This window comes from Pyxicephalus adspersus, chromosome 8, assembly GCF_032062135.1.
Source record: "Pyxicephalus adspersus chromosome 8, UCB_Pads_2.0, whole genome shotgun sequence".
In the NCBI taxonomy this organism is placed as follows: domain Eukaryota; kingdom Metazoa; phylum Chordata; class Amphibia; order Anura; family Pyxicephalidae; genus Pyxicephalus; species Pyxicephalus adspersus.
In genome coordinates, this window is record NC_092865.1 from 64,213,688 (window position 1) to 64,238,284 (window position 24,597).

General features: G+C 38.4%; 1 protein-coding gene and 1 long non-coding RNA gene across 7 annotated transcripts in view; one reads left to right on the forward strand and one right to left on the reverse strand.

The window, feature by feature from the left end:
- FGD3 (FYVE, RhoGEF and PH domain containing 3) overlaps nt 1–24,597 on the forward strand; it is a gene marked incomplete in the record, with an annotated part of 143,346 nt that overhangs the window by 53,135 nt on the left and 65,614 nt on the right.
- The window catches only part of LOC140337291 (uncharacterized), a 66,665-nt gene that overhangs the window by 40,522 nt on the left and 1,546 nt on the right, over nt 1–24,597 (reverse strand). For 4 of the 6 annotated variants that reach the window (XR_011922018.1, XR_011922014.1, XR_011922017.1 and 1 more), the window contains exons 2-4: nt 15,395–15,492; nt 9,135–9,282; nt 3,020–3,169 (exon numbers count right to left, since the gene is read on the reverse strand). This is a non-coding gene — a long non-coding RNA (uncharacterized lncRNA). The remainder of the gene's footprint in view (nt 1–3,019; nt 3,170–9,134; nt 9,283–15,394; nt 15,493–24,597) is intronic. The other 2 variants (XR_011922016.1, XR_011922015.1) reach the window with 1 other exon arrangement.

Consider the following 24,597-nt stretch of genomic DNA (forward strand, 5'->3'; position numbering starts at 1 on the left):
AAAAGGTGTCTTTATCAGTCTCTAATTTATATGTCTAGCCTGAAGGATATAGGCATTTATTTGATATTGGTCTGCCAAATTTGGTCTTTCCATTTAAAAGAAAGCTGGACTCCCCACCCAAATAAACAGCAATTTCTTAAATTGTTTGTTTGCATTTGGTTGTATTATTATATTACCATACAGTATAAATAGAGATCTGCTTTATATCAGCCTACCTATAATAAACACTGAAGCCGGTTATATATGTATTGCATCATAAATCTAACAAATATGCAGTTTAATCTGTAACTACTTGTATTGTATTTGACCATGGATAACTATAAAAACTTGCATATTTATGAAGTGATTTATTGGATGGAACTTAATTACAAAATGTACCAAAACCATTTATGTACAGGATACGAACTTTTAGGGCCTGATTTTTTTAAAGCTCCCCAATAATCTCCACTTCCCCTACTACTTTTCATTTTCTTGGCACCTTCCCTGTATATATTTCATCACATCTTCAGACCTAGTTTGATCTTGTTGGATAGGTTTGAGGTGGGTGGGTATGAGCTAATTGTGAATTTTCCCTGGAGTTGGGCTTTCTTTTGGTTCTTCCACCATACCGCTTCATCCTATATCTTGGTTATGTATCTTAAGCTCCCTACCACATACTGGGATATCCCCATCACACATTCCAGGAGACTGCCAGTTGGTAAGTTCACTATAGCATTACAAGATGTATTGCCTGTGTATTTTAATCTATAGAGATTTGTAATTTTTACTGTCTGTAATTTCCAAAACCTTGATACTTACCTGAAATGTGTGACATGGACATCACAGGAGGCTACTGGAGCTTAAAGTTACATCACTCTTGCCCAGGTACAAAGTGAGAAATTGGGAGGGTGGAGGTTAAAAAATCAAATTATACGCAGTTCACTAAACATGAACATTCTTGGTAACTGTATAATGAATGGGAGGGAAAAAGGGAATGAGCAAAAGTTGGTAAAAGATCTGTTTCAACTTTTCCAAATAATCTGTTTCTGTGCATCTTTTCTGTAGACTGTGACTTTTTTAAATTATATTGGATACAGTTACATGCTTGGCTTATGTTTAAAGGAGAAATCTAGAGTTTGCCTGACATTGGAATGAAACATCAGCAGTGCACTGTAAAAAGTAATTACCCTTTGCTGATCATAAGGATAATGCACACTTGGCTTGTGGGATGTTTTCTTATACATGGAAGAGGGAGTAAAGGGAGCGAATTAGAGGCCCTGCACTGCCCGCAGTTATTGTCTCTGCAGCTAACTAAACAAATTAGTTTGACTTTCAATACAGCCGAGGTCATCTCAGACTGATCTGCACATTTTCTTCTCCTTGGAAAAAAGAATACAAGACTCCACGGCTCTCAGAGTTCTTAACCAAACATTTTAGGAGGCAAATTAGAACACTCGAGTGAACTGACATTCTCTAGAACTGAGCCCAGGAGAAACTTAAAGGGACATGATGATAGCTCTTGGTCATTTAATTTTTTATGTACTAGTTTTTAAACTATTTGATGTCTAATATAAAGATATTTTTACAGATTTGTAAAATATTTGCATAAAACAAATCTGACATTCATTAAGTGTTTACTACAGAAGGATCAATCGCTTTTATTTAAATGCACAAAGAGAAATGATCCTCAACAATAAAACAATCATATTTATTTTGTGTATATTTAAAATCAACATAAAACTGGTGTGTATTTCCAGACAAATAGAAACCCCAATTGGTGTGTTTCTCTCTACGCATTTCGCAAGAAAACCAGGAGATTTATTCTTACTTCTTATCCCCTTCCTGTATGTCACAGGTCACACCTGGCAACACAAGGCGCTCATTTGTCTGGCCACAGAGCAAGGGAATGTGGGATCACCAAGCAGTCCACCTCATGTATCACAGCACCTATAGTACTTATATCAATGCCGGTTCCAAGCAGTCCATCTCATGTATCACAGCATCCTTCCTGTGAGTGATTTATTAAACCTCTCCAAGAATGTAGAAGATAGACTATGATGGGGGATCCAGCAAACCTGGAATGGATTTCTTCAAATCGTTTCCTGTTATTTGGCAAATGTTTTCAATCATCGACCAAATCCAGTCCAAGTTTGCTAGATCACCTAGGTTCTCCCATGGCAGTCGATCTTTTCCAAACTTGGACAGCTTTAAAAAAAATCAGGTTCTGTGTGTCTACATGAAGGAGCTGAACTTGTAGTCCTCAGGAAGAAGGTTGTGGTTGCAATTGTAAGACAATCTGTTAACTGGAAACTAATAACACAACACGTTTGTATGATTAGGTACACAATTTAAGTTCAATTATGACTTTAAATGCCTAACAAAGCCAATGTAAAGTGTTGGCTTACTAACTTACTAAAAACTTGCATGTCTTGGCAGGGTTAAGGACCGGCACCCACCCACAGACATATAATCTATTCTTTCTTTCTAAGAATACCATTATATAATATATAGCACATAGTGAGTCATCATATTTCTTTTTATTAAGAAAGATGGCCTATCTACGTGCCTATCTACGTCAGTGCACCTTTGTTTACATTTTGCTGTGGTCTATGGTTAAAGACAGACGATGAAAATATATGTAAGGCTGGATGTTAAGTCACACCAAATATCTTAACCCTGCAGACCTATAAGGTGTTGGCAGATGCAGCTTGATTGCTCTGATTATGTATCCTGACAGATCATTTTTTTGCAGTCCCTACACCTTCAACAAAGGACGCAGAAGGAGCAATAAAGTGGGATTGATAGTCTTAAAGGTTTTCCATGACATAATTGCATCCACGAAGAGATAATGATTTAAGTACCCTTTTAATGATGGTGAAGGAAGAAAGCTGGCTTGCTTTTCAAAATCAAAGACCCTGGTATAATGGTAATCAAACAAAAAAGGGGTTTTTGTTGTTGAGATTTAGGATAATGTCAACGAGCAAATGCAGCTTGCTTCTAGGTGCATGATGTGTACATTCTACATAAGTTTGCGATGTACCTGAGAGCAGCACGGTGGATTAGAGGTCAGGGCTCTGGCCTTTGCAGAGCTAGGTCCCAGGTTTGAATCTCGGTCCAGGACACTATCTGCATGGAGTTGGCAGGTTCTCTCCGTGTTTGTGGGGTTTCCTCGGGGTACTCCGGTTTCCGCCTACATTCCAAAAACATGGAGTTAGATTAATTGGCTACCCCCCATAATTGACCTTAGACTGTATTAAAAGACACATGACTGAGGTAGGGACATTAGATTGTAAGATTCTTTGGTGGACAGCTAGTGACATGACTATGGACGTTGTACAGCGCTGCGTAATATGATGGCGCTGTATAAATACTGTGTAATAATAATCGATCACAGTTCAATGCTCCTTCTATTTTGCATTAACATTCTTCGAGTTGGTTTTGCATTCCTATTGGCTAATAAAAGCGATACAACATACACACCAATCCTCAATGAATAGATGGGTGCTAATCAAGAAATGAACATGGTCATGGTTCTCACTCCTATGTTATCTTGTTTTTTTTTTAAAGGGTTTTTATATAATTGAATATAGCTGTATTTTTTATGCACAGGCAAGACAAAAGTAAAAGTATAAATTCTCCTTCCTTAGGCACATGGACTGAGAAGTGGGTAGAAGGGCATTCGGCTTGTCCAAGTAATTCTGCTCATGTTCATATAGGAGAGGTTGGCAGATGCTGCTGTTTACCTGCTCAAGTTTTATAACGTTTTATAAAACCAAAAGTTTTTCGTGTAGCTCCTATAATCGTGAGATCTGGACAAACATAGATTGGATGGCTGTCATAATACGAACTTAGAGCAAACCTGTGTTTGCTTCCACCTTCCAATTACCAATAGCACATATTTGCTTTTCTTTCACTCTTCCATTAATTTATTCATCTGAAGGAGCCAAAGGGGGAATATTCACTATTTCTGAATGTGGAGGAATATGTGACGGGACTACTCAGTGTAGTCCCATGGGGTGTCCATAGCCCTCTGTACAATGACAACGGCATCCGAAATCCTGCTAACCAGTGCCTTACAGTATATAAATGACCCTGGCCTTATTTGTAATATGACATGACTATACACAGCAATGGCCATCCAGGACATGTACTTGAAGCTAAAAATGGTGAAGCACCAAGGCTTATGCTTTACTTCAGATAGTAATTCTCCTGAGTAAGTAATAATGCTATCACCAGTGCATTTACAATAGAAGTTCTGGGTGGCATGCATGGAATGGGGGCAGTTGTAGGCAGCTGTTTCATGAACAATACCACCAGCTTAGGCCTTTGTTTTCCTGTTTTCATCCACAGAAGAATTAGCTAATCGTCAAAGCTCTTGATGAGCTGACTGAGGTTTTCAAGTCTCAAGGAACCGTGCACTGCTAGATAAAAACCCATTATGTCCGGGTGAGCAACTGTGACACAAACTGTGACAAAACTTTTTGATCCTTTTTTGATGAGTGAAGTGTATTTAAACCGGTAAATCAAAACATAAAGAGGTGGGAGAAGGGCCCTGTGGCGGCAGAGATGAGCAAATAGGACATATGTTTAGGTCTTCTGATAAAATCGAGCTTCCTCCTCACATAGCAAATTCTTTAAAAAAAAAAATAAAGGGAAGGAAAAGAAATAATTGTTCACTAATCAGATGCCAACCTTTTTTGCACAGTAGTTTGAAAGTAAATGCAGATGAATACCATGATGATAACCGTCACGGCAATCAACTGCATGGTTTTACAATGTTTGTGCCATCTCTGATGGTAGGAATATAGCTCATGAGTTTCCAGGTTTGCTCACATTATATTTTTGTATTGGCATGCAACAGGAGATATCTCTGTGATATAGTATAAGCAAATACTCATACGCAGATAAAGAAATCTGACTACAGCTGCCCCTGAGAGATAAGAAATTGGTGGCTGATAGTTTGTCGGCTTATAGCAACAGCTAAATTTGCAGTTTTGGTTTCCCAAATCTTTAAAAGGAAACCAGTTATACCAAAATATAGGGGCTGTTGCTGACCTCTCTTTCTGAAGATGCTAGTTGCTAGGCTTTTATCCTGACTTGGTTATGATAAATTGATCCAGTGATATGAAATATGTGGATCAGGAGTTATGTTGCATACATGTTCCATGTCAGTGAGTTACTAAAGTTAGGAATGCCCAGGAAGCAGCTCAGCAGTGACAACTTTAGTGTTTCTTTTACTACTGGTTTCATTGATAGTACATTGACATTGATAGCAACTGAGCAAAAAATATATATTTATAGAGGATTAATAAAAAGAACTGTAGAGATGGAAATAAAAAATCAAAGGTTACTCATTAACAATAGTTTCAATGGGTCTTTAGAAATACAGTATAACCACAACATTGAGTTTAGGCAAAGACGCCATGAACATGAAACAAGGTCAGATTACAGGATGTACAGATACAGAAGAATAGGGTGATGTAATAGTAATGGAAGTGGTGGAAAATGCTTGATCTAAGGGTGTTTTATCAGGAGTCACAAACTATTGTCCTGTCTCTCTATCGTTCTGCCTACTTATTAACCTGTCGAAAATCTGGATGTGAAGTCTCCCACCTCCTTCTTTACCATCTCCCACAGTCGTAGAATTTCAAGACAGGTTGACACAAGCTTAAGGGTTGGAATAAATTGAATACTTTAAGATTAGTATGCTACAAATCTTCACATCTTACTGCAAAATTTGCTTATATTTGCCTATATTTGGGTGAGGCAACTTGGCCAGTCATAGGCAGGGTGGATGAAATGTTTGGCCTCCGTGAAATATGGAATCCAGATCCCACCCAAAGACTACAGACATTGGGACTTGAGTAAAGAGCAACAGTAAATTGAACATATTAGCTTGTTAGCAACTGCATCGGACACCTTCTCCTTCTGTTCCCCCTATGTATAAAGGAATATTGTATTTAATTAGAATTATTTTTTTGCCTTGTTCCTTGGTAATGTTGCCTGCTAAAGATAATAAATAAGCTGTGCTTTATCACCATTGCAAGCTGAGACAAGGGCACTTTAGATTGGAATTAAATTGGAATTTCAGTGCATCTGTTAATGTCATGTAATTAATAATAAATATTCCTAACAGCTTTATTTGGCTACTAATGTAAAAAGCTGGTTTCTGGTAACTTAAAGCAAGACTAACATTAAAAAACTGCCTTCAGACAGGTCCTTTACTGCAGAAAGGATAGGCATTGTCCATTCTGCAATAAAATAACCTTACTCTCCATATCACAGTTTTTTAAATACAATCACCTGTCCCAATTTTGTCGCAGGTCCCCTGGTCCTTCTCAGGGTTCCCGATCCTGGTCCCCTGGCATTTCTAACTGGCCAGTTTGGGATGATTTTTAGTAGCCAATATTTATATAGTGCCAATATATTATGCAGCGCTTTACAAAGTCCATAGTGATATCACTAAATGTCTCTCAATGGGACTCCCAGTCTAATGTCATAGTTATGTCATTAACACAGTCTAATCAGCTTTACCTCAAACATTGCCCTTAACCTAACTGCATGTTTTTTGGCCATTCTGGATGATGAACCTCCCGCACATACACTATAATTCATTCAGTTCCAGCAGCCTCTGGGGATGCCTGGATACCCAGCATATCTCACCATCCTTTGATAGGTGAAAAAATATTTCAAACAAAAGGGACATGACCTGTCACTTAAGCAATTTTCATTTTGGAACTATAGCTCTAAGGTGTATTTAAAGATGTTTTTTTCTCTTTGTATAAAATAGGAAAATTACTGAAATAGGACATTTAATCTGGTCAAACTCCTTAGTCTCCTTTCTTTGGAAAAAAATCCTTTACTTCCTTTTATGACTAGAAAAGAAAAGTGAAAGCGTACCTAAACTCAGAATTTGTACTTTACATAAAAGGGTAGACAACCCTTTTTTAAAGTAATAATTTGTAAAAATAGAAGGGTGCAGCACCGCCCCCTTAATTCTTGATTGCCTAGGACAGTGGTGGCAAAATCTGGCCTGCAACGTCCTTTTTTTGGCCCCCAAAGGAATCCTAAATATGAATTGCAGCTGGCCCGCCTACAATTGCGCCTAGCGCCGCTACTACAATTGCCGGCATTACTCGTGTCTATAGACCAGCGGCCTCCCTGTCTATGCGCTGCCCCGCATTGGACTGTTTTATAGACGCAAGTAATGCCAGGAATTGTAGTAGCAGCATCACTCGCGTCTATAGGCCAGCGGCCTCTACGCCTTTGCGTGGCCCCGCATTGGACTGTTTTATAGATGCAGGGAGTTGTAGCAGTGGTGCTATTTCAGTTTCAAGTTTGGCCCCCATTATGTATTTGAGTTTGACACCCCCGGCCTAGGTGGTCAAGAATGAATGGGAGCACAGAGCAGTCACGCATCTCGGGAGGCTTTTGGCTGCTCCTTCTGCACATGCTCGAGAAGGAGCCCTTTTATCAATAGGAAAAAAGATTGCCGATCTCACACATGCACAGTGAGATCGGCATGTTTTTTCCGAATCTACGTCACCTGATCTCGCGCCTGCACAGTGTGAGATCGGGTGACGTAGGAAGAAGAACACGAAAGAAGAGAGGGGATGTTGGCACCTGGCGCTCCCTCTGCAGACAAAAAAAGGGAAAAAAAATTGGAACAGGTGTAATTATACTCTATGGCTATTGTGTCCAGGAAAGAATTTGGAAAAAATTGTTTAGTTCAGACCTGCTCAAAATGTAAAATGGTAAAAATCGCGCTTATACTTGCATATCTGGCAGCGTTTATCATTGCAGAATAACATCTTTTTCATTAAAAAAAAAAAGCTTTATCTAAATATTATGTAAATTTGTTTTTAGCAATCTAAGAATACTTAGAGGAAAGCCACTTACTCATGTTAAAGCACACGTGCAATGCATTAATGACATCGCTTAGACAATCACCACTAATTTTAATAGCCCAGACGAGCCTATAATTTGAGTCTCGTTAAATTAATGTAGGAGGTGCCAAGCCATGTTTTATAATTGCAAGTCAGCAGTGAATAGGAATGTTTTGTTGTTCAGATGTTTATTAAAGGTATAAAGGTATAATTAAGTCATGGTATTGTTCTTCCCAGACTTTGAGTAATAGACAAAAGTTCTTTTGAGCATGCAATGACCCATTTTTTTAAATATTTGGTTGTATGTTGGTTCATACAAGTAAAGACATTCTGCAGGATACATGTTAACATAGACTACTCCATAGTATATTTTATCTAAATCAGTCTTTTCTCAACATTTTTACCCCTTAGAAACCTTTACAATAATTTTCTGGAATCCCTGCTATAATCAATCAACGAAAAAAATGTTATTTGCATTGGTTGCCAGTTGGAAGAATGTCCCCATACTTTAGTGGTTACAATGTCCGGGTTTAGAGACCTCGGTTTAAAGCAGCTGGCTCTGCCAAGTAGAGTTGGCCCCATAACTATGTAGGCATGGTTCTATGGAAGGTCAATCAGACACAGCTGAGGGAACCTTTTTCAAATTCAGGAGGAAACTTTGGGTTCCACAGAACACAAATTGTGCATAGCCGGTCTAACAAATGATCATCCACGCAAGATCCCCTGCATATGCAGAGTTGGTATTCTTTATAACATTTTTGTAAAAAGTTTCTCAATTGTGTTTCAACTCTGAGTCTGCTGGGGCTGCTAATATCACACCCAAAATGGTGGCACCCAGAAGCAGTTTCATGGCTTTTGGATGTCTACACAAGGGAGGTTTTTACAGGTATAAAATACTCTAAATGCACATGCATTTTTATGGAAGATTTGTTTTTCAATGTAAGGAATTAAAGGGTCTAAAGCTCATTGAGCAATACTTACTTGCATCCCTAACAACCATGGTATGGGAATGACAATCAGCGCTGTGTATAGGCAGCATTTTTCTTACTGTCCTGACACAGGGCTGATCAGCTAATAGGAGTTAATAGCAGTATAAAAGTCTACTGTCAGACACATCAAATCATCTAGCACAGGATTGCCAATCTACAATAATTGCCAATCTGTAATTTCTAGTGCTAACCAGAAAGTAATCTATTCTATGAGAACAGTGCACATTATAAGGTGAACAGATATGCAGGCTTATAAATGAGTCATTCCCTATTCACTGACCTGTACAATAATCTTGTGTTATGATCAGGGATGGAATGAGGCCGGTGCAGCACACCAACATAGAGCAGTGATCACTGGTTCTCTCCAAGTTCAGCTTCTAATGTCTAGATTACAGGTTCAGATTCCAGTTCTATCTTTCATCTTCTCTCTGAGTAAATAACCACCAATTACTCCTGGTTAATAATAACTACATATTTGATGTGCCTGAAAAAAAAAGAGTTGGAACCAAGAGCTGGACAAAAATACTTGGACATAATGAATAACCAGTACATCTGAACTTGGTCTTGTGTGCTTAACTGCTGCTGGATAATAAAAGCATACATGCTAAAGTTTGACTTAAATTTATTGCTTCCGATCTATCTTCATTATGCCGTTTGTGGGCTATACAAGTAGCAATGTATACTCCAGGTCAGGGTTTGAGGGCTAAAACTAGAAATGGAGATTTAGGTTCCAAGTGCAGTGCAGCAAGTAAACGTAGGCCATTAGGGCTTTTAGGGTCTTAATTATGAAGTATTATTTTTTTAGGGTCTGGAGTTTTAAGTTGGACCTTGATTTAATTTTACAGTCTACATGAATACATTCTTGACATGTCCCAGTATGCACCATTTTTTCAGAATGGTTCTACCTTTACCATTAATAGACAGTTCTTAAAGCTTTGGTAGGCTGAGATGATTTGTTTGCTGCAGGTACAAGAAAACATTTCCTTAAACTTCTCTCTAATGTTTAGACTGCAACATAGAGCTGTGATGTGTTAAACATTTGTGAACACTGCCAAGAATTGCACATTTGAGTCACTAACTCAGTTCAAGTATTAAGTTCGGCCCCCGATTATTTCCTGAACCAAGACTGTTTTGTCCTATGGAGAGAGAAGCAGAATAATACATTGACAGAAAAGTTATTGTTATCTCATTGATGGGTAAATGATATCTGTAAGTGTTTTGCTTACACATAACATCTAGAATTATGTCTGATACTCACTCCATTTCATATACAAGTGTGATGTGATGGGTTTGTTTTAGCATAAAGAATAAAACATTAGCCAGCTATAATATTCATACCAAATCTCAGCATGTAAACTGCCAGTGCTAAAGGCTCCCTCCACTAAAAAAACAGATGTGTTGTAAAATTAGGCCTTCACACTGTGCCTAATAATCCAATAGAGGTTCTTATATATATTTAATTGAATTCCCAAGCTCCCGATCACAGCTTCTTTGAGTGTAAATAAAAGATTATTATGGTTATGCAAACAAGTTGGGAGATTTTGATTATGATTTTTGGTTTAATTTGTTTCCTGTATCAATGATTTTGTGAAACCTTGCACTGACACCTGGCTGTAGGTAGGCTGTAAACTTTATAATTTGATTGAATTTACATTCCATTTGGGAGGAAGCCAACATTTTATGAATGAGAAACCTTTTCATGAAAGGACAAAAGATGTGAACAGGTACTCGCACTACAATGAGGGAGGAACATCGGTCTTTAGAATAGTTTCTAAACTTCAAAGAAGCCTAGCAAAATATCAGCTTTCATCCTGGTTATTCCGGACCTTTCCCCTGACAAACTTTCTGTTGACACTTTTTTGTGTCTGGTTATCCCACTATAGTTTTTAGTATTCCCAGGTTCTGGATGGGCCCCAATGTGAACATGTCTGAATGAAGGCTAGTTTTTTTTTTTTAATGGTTCACACACCACCACCTTAGCTCTTTGAAGTCTTGGCCCCCAAAAAAGCTCAAGAAGAAAAGTTGCACAGCATACATAGTCATCCTTGTTCTAAGAACTGTACAGAGATTATTGTATTTTGAGAATACACAGAAGGGTTTATCCTGATGCCTGAACAGTCTCACTTGGAGCACGTGTAAACTATATCTTTTTTACTGCATGCATAATGCAATCAAACATTTAATAGTTATCTCTGGAGAAAGGAGGAAGATAAGGAAACATATGGAGGAATTAGGCATGACTGTCAGTGGGGAATGCTTACATGTTCCAGCGAGGAGAACTCCCTGTTTAATACTCCTTTTTATTCTTCCATTGTGATTGTTTAATGTCAAAATCCTTTTGGAGGATACAAAAAAAATACTGCAGGGAAGGAAAATTCCTAGATAGGTCTTTCAGATTTTTTCAAGCGTAGGCTAAAATATTCTCATTTTAGCTCATTAGTTGCCATAGAAAACACCTGCTGTATTTCCTACGTCTAAAATATGAACCTTGGTTATAGATAGATACTTCTAGATATGAATTTAAACAATATAAAAACCATGCTTTAAAGATCTTTTTATTTATCTTGTATTTTTTAACTACGTGAATTGGTTATGATATTGCATAGTCGATAAGAAACTAGAGGGTTAGTATTCTAAAGCCGCATACACACGTGCAATTCTTGTCGTTGGAAAGGATCGTGAAAGATCCCACACAATGCATGAACGAGTGCTGTACATACAGCACCGTTCTGCTCTATGGAGAGGGGAGGGGAAGAGCGACGGAGTAGCACCCTGCTGCGCGCTCTCCCCCTTCCCTTGCATTAGGATCGCTCATCGGTCATCGTCCGTGGATCCGCCAGGACGGATCCACGGACGATGAACGACCTGGGCTGTACACATGCCAGATTCTCGCCCGATATCTGTCCGATGCCGATTATCGGGCGAGAAAAATTTGACGTGTGTACGCAGCTTAAGTCAGCCAAGCTTTCCTACATTACTCATGGATGGCATTACCCTTGGACGGGAGGGATCAGGGATGACCTAATTAGTGTACTGCTGCTCCTACATTGTCCAGTCATCAGACTGGGAGGAACTGGTGACAAGCTGTATTGTTTAATTGCAGTAAGGGAAAATTGATACTTGCTTGGATTCAAAAAAGTATTTTAAAATTTATTAGGAGTTAGGAAATGTGCTTAGGAATTTGCATGTAGCACCTAAGGGTGAGTGATGTGATCCACATCCGGCAATTCCCTAAATATAAATTGTTCACTGTTTAGGTGTGTAAAAAAAGGCAGGAGGAGAGCTCTGTTGACAGCAAGGTTATAGAACCTGTCTGATTACTATTTTCCAAAATCTTAGGTTTCCCAATTCATCAGGCTTACAGAGACAAAAACTTTTTATATAATTATGTTTGTGTCAATACTGCCTTAAAAAGCCAACTTACCAAAAAGTTTCTTCGTACATTTCCATACAGGGATGTATGGAATTGTACGATGTATGATTTCCGTACAGGGATTCAGGAAAACTACTACTTTACGTTACAGAGACAAATAATGCCAACTGTATTTGAAAGGGGGTGATCACGCTGGAGGACAGTTAGGAAGCAATAGTCAATTCATAGCATGAAGAACCTTATGGCAGAATCACCTGATATTTTTCAATGAAAGTGGCATTTATGGAGGACAAAGCACAAGCGACTTCGCAGGTGAGGTAACTGGGCTGATTGAGGGAATGTGCCATCCATAAAATACTTAAATATAATAATTTAAAAAAAAAAGGGTGACTAGAGGCGAACATATCTCTTGACAAGTGCTGAGATGTCTATCAATCATTGCTTAAAACAAGCTTTGCTTTAAGCCAGAACAAAATTTCTTTAAAATGCACCTAACCAAGAAGCACTGTGATTGAGCAGAAAAGGCACATTTTCTTTTTTATTTTTTAGGGAAAAATAGAAATTTGCCACGAAAGTAGAAACATGTTGAGCCTTTTAAGAGGGACATAACACAACATTTGGTTTTTAAAGGGACGCTTCTCTTCTGCAGGATCTAAGGCTTGTATTAACTGATTTCAATAATTGAGTATTGTTAGGTTAACTTCACGGAAAATTTGGGACTTATGTACTTGAGAGCCTTTCAGTGCCAATACCCCGGTTGATAAATATTGTCAGGGGAACATTTGAAGACTGGTATCTCCAGAGTCCTGAAGTGCCTCATAAAGCTATAGGGCAGGCAGAGTTTATGATAATATTAAATAATATGCACCCAAGGCCTAAATAGCTATTGCTTTTGAGTGAAGACCAGTACGCCCTGTTCATAACACTAGAAATCTGTATTCATATCTTCTAAAGATAGCGATTCCATCCTGTGACTTCTCTAACACATATTCCTAGAAGCCATGAATGTTTTGTGAATCATGCTTTGTGTTTTGTAATTTACCCGATTAATCTACTTCCATATTGACAGATGTATTTTCTCACTTTGACAGTATTCCGCCCCAAAGAAACATTTCCAGGAGAAGAAACATGTTTGCAGGAACAAATATGTTGTTGAACTGCAAGCTGCCAGTATAATAACCTATTTCATGTTTGTGACTACAAAAAACACACTTTATCTTAACTTTGTTCCTCAACAAGTTAAAATAAAACCTGCACCAGCCTGTAATAAAATCTTTTGTAATATCCTATCCAACAATTCTTCAGCCATATTAACTCTCTAAAGGCTAAAAATAAACAAATTCTGCCCTTGAGAGCCAGTTATCCTCCTACAGATTATGTATCTCTTAATAAACTCGTATAAAAAAAGCATTAATACATAACATTAATACAAAAACAAAAATAAAACTAAACCCCCCAAAAAATACCTATTTTCTTCTGTAGATTTTTTTTAAAAAAGGGACTGTTTTCAGTAATAACGATGGCCTAAAATAACCTACAGGCAGTGACCAACTATCCATGCATACAGTGTTCAACCCAGAAATTTGTTCAAGCTGGGTGGTAAGAAATTGTAGGTGGGTGGTATCCCCTGTATTGTGACCCAACTCATGAGTAACCACCCAAAAACAGCCGGGTGGTTACCGACAAATGCTGGGTGGTGCGGCCGGCAAAAAGGGGCTGGGGAGAACACCGACATGATTTATCCATATCCAATTATAAACATAAGTGCATTGCCCATCAGGTTAAAATAAAAAAGTGATGTTGAATTAGTGAGTTCCAATTGTGGTTAATTGTCATTTTGGACACATTGGTGGATAAATAGATGTGGCTGGCTTCAGTATTTACCTGCAAACGGTAACTCCTTACTCTTGGACAATAGCATTGAACAGTTATTCTCCCTCTTGTATTTCTAACAGAGCTGCCTCTTTAAATATTCAAAATATAAAACAACATACAAAAGAGGTTTATGCTCCAGAGTTATAGGTGAAATCAATTATTATGTATTCGTACAAGCTTAGTTTCATACATTATTATAGTACATAGATCAAGTGACATATATCCAGTCTAGTTAAATATTCACTAGACTAAAGTAAATTTGCTTGACAGTACAGGGGTAGTTCTAGCTACAGTACAGGCAATTAACCGTATAAGTCTTTATGCGATCCTGACTCGTTTCGCCTTGCTGGGCTTCCTCAGGGGAGTTCCTACGGTATTCATGCGGTTGAAACGGAATATAAGGGGTCACCCTTGTTTTTAGGTGTCCGAATAAGGTCTTATACTTCAGTCTAGTGAATATTTAACTAAACTGGATATATGTCACTTCTAGATCTATGTACTATAATTATGTATGAAACCATGTTTGTAGGAATACAAAATTATTGATTTCACCTATAACTCTGGAGCGTAACCTCTTTCTTTTGTCTGTGTTTTATATCCTTACTCTTGGAGCACTAAAATAAACCAAATGGACTATCAGCATGCATCTGGCACAACCCCTGGTGCCATTAAACCACACCAAGACAGCAGACCACATGCTGGGTACCAGGGGCATAGAATAACAGTCACTTCTTTTTCAGGGAGAGATCTCTGGACTTCCGTGGCAAAGGTGAGAATGAATCATTTACTGTCTACAGAAGCTGATGATTTCTAATCCTTTGTAGGTCCCCCATCATTCTGTGTGAATAGGTATACTCTTAATTACCTTCACAACTGAAAGAGGAGCTCATCACTGCTGCAGGCAGTAAATGGGTAATTCTTCCTTTACCTCTAGCTGCTTTCCAGGAAAGTCCAGTGATATCTTACCTAAAAGTGGTCTATTTGTAAATGGTTTCCCCCATGATTCACTCAACTTTTAATCAAATCCATTTTGCACTCAATTACGAAAATACGTGGATTAACGTTTGCTCATGATTCATCCATTTTCTGATTAAATCCAATGTGAAAAAATGTTTGGATGCAATTTGGGTGACTCTTAGGTAAAAACATTTCAAGGTTGATTTCTATTGACATTTATAATAATAACACAGAAGAGGGGCAGGTTTACAGGGGGAATAATCTATGAATGTGACATCACAGAGACAAAACACAGGTATGAGGATATAATGCTTTAGAGGACAATACACAAATACCTTTTATTTAAAAGGTCCCTCCAACGTTCAGGTACACATTAAACGCTGCCTGTGTCCCTTAAAAAGAGATTTCCCTCGCCTTTGTTGTGTGTGCTCACCTGAACAATAAATAGGAGGAAATATGTTTGATGGGAAAGAATACAGGAAAAAAAAGTTTTACAGTTGCCTGTGTCCTTTTTAGTGGGACTTTTCCCTCGCTATCAGTTTTATCTAATACCTATTAATGGGACAGGAAGTGGGAAGATATTACTTCACTTCCTATTCTGTCTCAATGTGAAGAAATCTCTCAAAAGGGAACATCAAAAGCAAAACATGTTAGCAGAGGTTTGAAACAAAAAAAGCCTTGGCTTGAAACTGATCAATACTCGGAGATCTCTAAAGTAAAATACTTTATTGTGTAATACTCATCTATGGGTTTTAGAAAATTAATGAAAAGGAACCGGTGCTGGATATGATCTGTCAGTTCTATCCTCTCTTTTTGAAAATGCTAGTTATTTGTAAAATAATCCCTTTACTATTAGTAGATTCATTACCAGGAAATGCAGAAAAATATCTGCTGATCCTTACAGAAATCCGGCACACTCTGCTGGTGCTTTCAGCATTGCCCAGTTCACCTCTGTGGATTACAGACTATCTCCTCCACTGATGCAATGCAGCATTCCGAGAAGAAGTCTTACTGGCAGGATCACTGGGTGAAAACGTGAAAACTAATGCAGCCACCACATTGATAGATTAAGATGATACAACATACGAAATGTTTGTTTGCTGCTTAGATCAATTTAAACAGTGTATAGATTCACACACCCTTTACTCAGAATTCACACATTTTATATATTGAATCCAATCTGAAAAATGTGTGAAACTAGTTTGAAAACATTTATAAATAGATCTCCAAGTCTGGAAACCAGTTCTGCAGGCCTGTTTACCAGACGCAATGAGATCGCATATTTGAAGCATCTCTCAGTATGAAATTGTGATATTTTCCTTATTGTTTATTATTGGGGATTAGCAGATGGCAAAAGATTATATTTACTGTCAACAATGCAATGCATGTGACACATCCTTGATGCATCTGAACAATGGCTTGCAAACAGTTCCTGGTCGGTAGTCTTCACACGGAACATACCAGAATAATGTATTGCTCGGTCATTCTGGTAGACGCTCTTGAAGTTTCAAAATAGGAACTAGCATAAATTCAGGAAGTGATGTGCAGCACAGACACAGACGAGGCTGCTCTCCCTGCAAGGTACGTTACCTGCTAAAACTACCTGCTAAAACTTTAGAACTTTGCTGTATTTATTTCATTTGGCAGAATTACTTGTTTTCTGTATGCAATATCTTTGATTGCACAAGTTTTGAGAAGATCGTTTTCATGCAGAGCTTCAACTCGACCAACTAGATGGTTGATTTGTCAGTGTGGAGTCTAACCACTTGTGTTTTGTCTGTCAATTGTCTTTGTAGGTGCATACTATGAAAAAGGTATGGGATTACAGAACAAATTATCTTTAAATTTGATCACTATTAATGTTCACCAATATCTTGCTTTTTAAATAGTTATTGTGGTGGTAAGGATTAGTTTGCAGATAAAATGTGTCCTCACACAAAACCTATAGCTCTGCAATATTCTGCAGCAATTTACAGCTCTGAGATTATAAAGGCAACAATCTCATACATTGATGTCACGCGTACAGTCCTGTCATTGGAGACAACTCGTCAACAGGAGGATCGCTGCGTAATATGTTGGCGCTATATAAATCCTGTTTAATAATAATAATAATAATCGTTAATAGACTTCTTGGCTTTTGCCTTGAGCAATAAGATGTTGCTTGTTTCATGCTTTACTGCAAACCATTAAATGGTACTTCTCTTGTAATATTCTGTAAAGGAGTAACCTAAATTTCCATAAACAGAAAAATCCATCCAACATGGCTTATAATGACCACTGAGCTTAGGTTACCTGTCAGATTCTCCCTTAGGCCAGTGACACTCCTGCTTCTTTGACGTTGTTCCATTGCTGATTGAACCAACACCCAAGATTCCATATTTTAATAGTCAACTGGTGAAATATTTTGACAGTACACTTTGCCATTTGTAAACAGTTAGGGCAAAGAGGAAGATACATTATTGATCCTATCGTTGGCAACAGGGTTACTAAAGAACACCTACCTCTTCTAAGGCATTGCTCTCTGGCAAACCAAAACTACAGAATTCCACTTGCCACTGCCAGGACCGGGTGAGGGCTCTCTTAGCAATCCTCATATTGCTAGTGTTACATGCTCCTTAATTTCTAGTTAATTGTATTTAATTTGTATTTTAAATGAAGGAGAAGTGTGACACCTACCCTTTGGCTTTGTAAAGACTGGAGTACATTTGGAGGAGGAGCTGGGAACACGCTTCACGTTTCTTTGTATTTGCCTTGGTATGCATGTGTATATGGGGGGAACTAATCTTACCTTCAAAGCCTCTGAGAAATAAAGTAAGCTATTTGTTGATTCAGTCAGTTGGCTTCAACCAATAACTGAAATTTGATTTTTGGGTGAGCTTCTCTTTTAGGAGAACCTACTAGTGGTCTGTTTATGAATGTGACAGCTTGCAGTACTGCTGGCTAAAGAACATTTTTATGAAATTTGTGGTGCAAAAATTAATTTGGCTGTAGTAGTAGTATTATTATTAATAATAAACAGGAATTTTATAGCGCCAACATATTACGCAGCACTGTACATTAAATAGGGGTTACAAATGACAGACAGATACAGACAGTGACACAGGAGGAGGAGAGGACCCTGCCCCGAAGAGCTTACAATCTAGGAGGTAGGGGAAGTAACACACAATAGGAGGGTGGATATGGAGTGGTGGGAAGTAGTGAGGCTTTAGGAGACAGAAGAGGATGGGTAGGCAAGTTTGAAAAAAAAAATGGGTTTTGAGTAGCCATCTATTCGCTTTTGTTTCTCCTTCTGATTAATCTTGCTGACATTGTTCCTATCTTATCGAGACTTACCAAGCCCTTGTCTGGCTGTGTTCAGTGCATGCCAAACAGAACTTGGAGCCCCCCACTCATTGTGAATAATTCAGCTTTATGGGCAGCACTGACTATTTGTACGCCTCTGCTTAGCTGTTTTGCAAGAAGTTCAAACTTCGGTTATAGTGCAAAGACAGGTAGGGCCCAGAAGCCTGGGAAAAGCCAGTCTTGTTGTCAGCTGGTTAGGACCTTATGCTGTTTTTGTAGAAAAAGCATGTTACTTATTTATTTATTTTGGAAGGAGAATCTTTTGATTTTAATGACTTTCAACTATAATCCAACTAGTTGTCTCCATTGCAATAACAATGGTAATATTAGGTATAATATTACAGCTATTGTAATATTAAGTAGTCGCAAAGATAACAAGCATTGAAATGCACAACAATGCAACCAACAAGTGGAACAGGCATGCATACGTTAAAAATACATCTTTCTCTCATGGAACGGATTGGTGAAAGTTATCTCTCTTTTACTTCCTTCTTCCTTAAACAAGTACTGGCGGGGTGATTATTACTTACCACTTCCACATTTGCAACCTCCAGTAACAAGAAAGAAAATTACTTTTGGGTGACTCTTTATGAGTTTTTTTGGTTTCAACATTTGTTTTGGATTTATACACCGTGGTGAAAAACAAACAAAAACAAAACTTTTATTACTACAGCAAATCTGTCATCAAAGACCGGTCACAGCATTGTGATACAGATGGAAACACTGTATTATGAATATCAGGCATTTAAATAGCGGTGGCATTTTAGAGAGACTATAGTCATGCCGGTAACTGCCATGGCAACATGATCTAGGGGAAGGGGGTGCTTGTTTGAGCTCTGCAGAATCTAGGACTTTCGGAAAGTTGATCTTTCCCACAGGGAACCTTCTGGACCAAGGAATACTCTGATGACTCTTGTGACCAATACCAGGGATGCCAGATGGCAGTCTAGACCTAGAATCGGGGAATTTGCCAACAAATCAGTGCTTCTAGGAGCCATTGGAACAGGAGAATATATAATGTAATTTATCAATATTAGAGATCCTTTCAGGTGACAGAAGCTCTGTACAAGCACACTGTATTGCATCCTTCCTAGTAGTTAAACAATAGCTCATGGTAACAGTCAATCGTTTAACAATCTGGATTCTTTGGGCAACAGAGACAGCAACATTTTGTAAATTTGTAGTTTTTGAGCATGCCAGGTAACATATTATCTTACATATCCTACTGTAGAAAAAATGTAGCAGCTAGTATTAAAGGGAACCTCTATCCCTTTGTCAATGTTTCTCTGTAGTCACTAAGATACTAAAAACAAACTAGAATATGGATGAGATAATATGACCAGGTTTGATTCCCTGGGGTTTCAGCAATTCATTTTGAAAACCTGGCCCACCCAAAATAAATGATAAACCCCTACAGAGTTTAAATTCTGTCTAATTGTACCATTTTGGGGGTTAAAAGGCAGATTACTGTCAAAAAAGGCAACAGAAAGTGGGCACTGCCATTGAGGACATAAAAAAAAGCCGAGAATACCATACAGGTGGGAGAGGTTCTTTTTATGAAGCTCTAAAATTTGCAGAACATACAGAAATCCACAACATGCTTTGGGATAGTTTTAAGCTGTAAACTGTGTTAAGGAAAAGTACTGTTTTCATAAAAGTTTGCTTTGGCCAGCACAGAAGCAAAAACCTAAACCACAGAATACCATTAAGGACAAAAATGCCCCCAGTATTTGGAACAACAATCATTAAGATCAACAAACATTAACAATCTGACATTAAGAGATAAAAAGTCTCCCTGCTGGTTTCCAAGTACTGTTGATTTTATTTTCGTGCAAATTTCGGTGCTCCTGTTCTTTGGAGGTGTTGTGTCCTATGTCTCCATAAATTTGTAATTAATTAGCAGCAGATTCGTGTTTTAGAGGTGGGTGGATGTTCCTTATAGCAGACTGTTTTTTCTTTGAAAATTGACAAATATCTGACTAATTACTTTTCTTCCCTATTTTTACTTTGTGTTATGCTGTTAACAGGGCCGGATATAGGTGCTGTCATTGATAAGAAGAGCGACAAAGGCCACTAAATGTGAGGAATATGGACACATGCATTGAGATGAGGGGCAACTGATCAGTTCGGTACTGCTGCAAACCTGTATTGCAGGGGCTAAGACAAAATATACTTGGTGGAGGCTGAATCAAGTGCCAGTGACTTCAGTAGCATTCAGTTACTATATACTTAAACCTCCAGGATCCCAATACCTTGCCAATACTATAATGTACAGAGGAAACATTGCAGCACTCTTAGCTTGTAGCTTTAGTTAAAAACTAAATTCAGTTCCAGTTCCCCATTATTATGGTCAATTTAGATCTGTACAATGTCAACAAGCTTTATCGCGTGTCCAATAAGGCAACCAATTCAAAATAAAGTGCTACCAATACACTATAAAGTGCAAAAAAAAGTCCAAGGTACTAAAATTGCTCGTGGACAGGCCTTATGGTTGCATTATATATATGTGTAGATGGTATATGTTCATAAACAGGATACTGAAAGCTTTCTTTCTAGTGATCTGCCATATGGCTATTTTGAAACTAAAAACCACTGTCCCTTTTCCAAGAGCTATTTATGTTTTAAAATTGTATTGTGCACTTGGTCTTTCATCTCCCTACTAAATGAGAGGTCTAAATGACTTTCCCTTGGCTCTTCTGAGTGAGCCAAATCCTTCTTCCTTGGTATCTCACACGCTCCCCTCCCAGATACTACAGCTCTCAGTGGAAGGGTTTTGGCAGCTGAGGTGGTGCAGATAATCCAAAAAGCAGGACTAGGAGTTGCCGTGTGCTGGATGACAAGTTACAATGTTGTGAATCGGCAGTGTGGATGCGGATTGCCATTCTTCCCCGCAATGTCTTCTTGTAGTACAAGAAGGCACAACGAGAGTCTGAACCCAAAAACCATGCAACATTGTTGTCACCCCATTATCGGAAGCTGCAGGAGGTACTTTGCTAGCAGAATGAGCAGTTCTTTCAGATAATTTGCAGGAAATGTAAATACGGATACAATTCAAACACATCCAGTGTTTGGTTGTAATGTTATGTAATTTCTGTGAATTAGCTACTGCAGAACTTACACACAGACAATGAAAATAAACACATGGCATTTGTGAACGGACCCTTTGTTTAAAATTTATTACCAAATGTGTTTTTCCTGGAAGTCTTTAGGGACTGGGCTAATTTAATGTACCCAGCAAAGCTTGTTCACATTTACTGTCATTGTAGCTTCTCTTGCTCAGTAACAGAAACAAAACTTCCGCAAACTGGCTGAGTGTGCCAGATCAAAGCTTGATAAACTCTTCAAGAGTGACTTTAAGGTTATGAGGTAAGAGGAACCGGAATACCCGTGCAGCTCTTGGCAGCTGCTTGTCTACCTGAAGTGCTAAACTGTTTTTTAAAGAACTGGCATTCAAATTTTTTAATTTTTACAGCAATCATCATTGGATGGTACTGAGCTGCTTACTGCTTTATTTTTTTATGGGTTGCTGCAGGTGAGAAGCCACAAGTAACATCTCACCCAAGAAAGCATTCAGGGGCATGAGGAAGCAGCAACCTCACTGCAACTTTATCATAAATCATTACTCTGGCCTGGCTTTGTAAACAACAGTAGACCGTGCCTGCATGGCACATGGCTACATAGTGACAACATAGGAATACATTCGGAAGTTAAGGACAGAACACTGTCATCCATTAACAAGTAGCGTCTAAGGAAGAACCTTCATAGCAAGATCGTTTATTATTCTTAAAAAAAATCTTCAGATTTACCTTTTTAAAAAAAAAACATTTTAATAATGTTATTAATGTGAAATTTTGCTTGGAAATACTATACCAGTAGCATTGTTAGTAACTGATATATAGTCCTCTATGTGCTCTCTGATTGCATTTCTCCTTTTTTTGCTGTTCCCTTTAAATGTAGGGACACCAGGATATCATGTATATGTGGAGTATTAATCCATACTGTAGAAGGATAATTGCATTCAATTTCCATTTCTAATTTGAAGCTCTGCAGGCAATCAGACTTCACAGCAGGAAAACAAAGGGAACTAATTTTCCAGCTCACTCTGATAGGCCCTTTAAGTTCTGCACTGACCACCACAGATCAATGACGGAGAGTCTGCATTACCCACCAACCAGAAAGCACAATATACTGACAATATACTGGATAATGAACAGGCCCCGCATTACTAGCATACTACAGAAGCCTGTGCAATAACCAGAGTAGGCACTCAAAACAAATCTATGAGAGCACCTTATTGTTCTATTATATAATAAATATATATAATTTTAAATTTACATTTTCTTTAGCTGGTTTAATTACTTAAAATTTCCATTTTGGCTGTCAAAAGTTACACTGGAGCTTCCAGTAATGTCTTTGTAAGCTGACTGGTATGAGTCGAGGATGCTTGGGTCTATGTCACCAGCAACAGAATCAGTTACATTCCTACAATATTATTATTACACAGTATTTATTTAGCGCCGACATATTATGCAGCGCTGTAGGTCTATAGTCATGTCACTAGCTGTCCCCCAAAGGGGCTCACAATCTTATATCCCTACCATAGTCATATGTCATTAATACAGTCTAAAGTCAGTTTTTTGGGGGAAGCCAATTACCCTAACTGCATGTGGGAGGAAACCAGAGTACCCGGATGAAACCCACGCAAACACGGGGAGAACAAACACTCCATGCAGATATGTCCTGGCTGAGATTCGAACCTGGGACATAGCGCTGCAAAGGCCAGGGCGCTAAATGAGCCACTGTGCTGCACATGACTACAAAGTCATTCCTTCTGTGTCCAATATATTGCAGAATCTTGCTTGGTAGCAGGGGAGCAGTGACTGAAGCTATGTATACATGTCCCATTATTCCCACACAAGACAGATGCTTCTGATGTGTACAGCGGTCAATGCAAGCACCTAAACCGTAAAGAAAAAATCCACCTCGCCTGCCCGGATGTCTGTTCAATACCAAGCCGGCACCACAGGTTTCAGATGCCTAATTAACAGCAATTGTCCCCAGCAGTGTGGAAATGAGTGAGATTACCCTAATTCTCTTCTCTGCTGATCTCCTGTACAGTCAATGCAATAAGGGTGCTAACTGCCCTCCTCCATGGATGCCAAGAAGGAATGGGATCTTCCTGCTAAATCCGTATCCTGCAGATAGTGGCTTCACAATGAAAGGGTACAATATGCATCCTAAGTAGAACCCAGGCATTTGCTTTGTGGCCTGACAACGGAGCTGTTAATGGCAGCAGAAAATGTCTCTGCATGCTTTTAGCATAATATCGCACACGTTCTTGTATCTTTCTTGTAGGTCCCTAAAAAAAAAAAACTCCAACTTAAACGATGTTTCTTTGTATAAAGCAGAGAGTGTTACATTAAGGCATGCTGGTTTTAAAAGACAAAGTTTGTAGGATAGGGGTGACTTTGCTACAGGAGTCTTTATTTTGTGTTACTAAAAGATGATATGCATATATATATTTATTTTATTCTACCTAATAATTTAGTACTTAAGACAGTCTATACCTTGAACATTATGGGTATGTCTTCTATGTAAAGCCGAAAAAATGTACAGGTGTGACTCACTAAGCAGTAATTTACAAGGAATTTAAACAGCAGGTTGTAAGGTAACATAGAACATATTGTATTCTGTATAATTCTAGTCTGTAATGCCTTCAGTACGTGGATCACAATGCTCCATGATATACTCCTTCTTAACTTGAAATGACACCATATTGTGAGCTTAGAATTATTTCTTTGTGTCACAACCACACGAAACTTGCCTGAACTTTGTTTTGTCTTGGGTCGCCCACATAAGCGATTATATACACCGTGATCAGTGTTTTTATATCGGGGGAAACCCTGATAAAGGGAACAGGTTTTCTAATCTGCATAATAAATACTTCCCTAAACACTGGCTGAATTTGAGATTGCTGCCTAATCGTGCTAAAATCTGCTAGATTGGATGATTGTTGGCCCATATCTATGGATAACTTTTGTATCCCCATACACACCTACTGTCTAAAACAGGGGTGTCAAACAGAAGGCCAAAATTAAAAACTTGGACAAAGTCAAAAAGAGGTTTTGCTTCACATTCAATCTGGAACAAGCTTATAATAGTTTTTTTATTCAAAAAATCTTATGCCTCTTTCTCT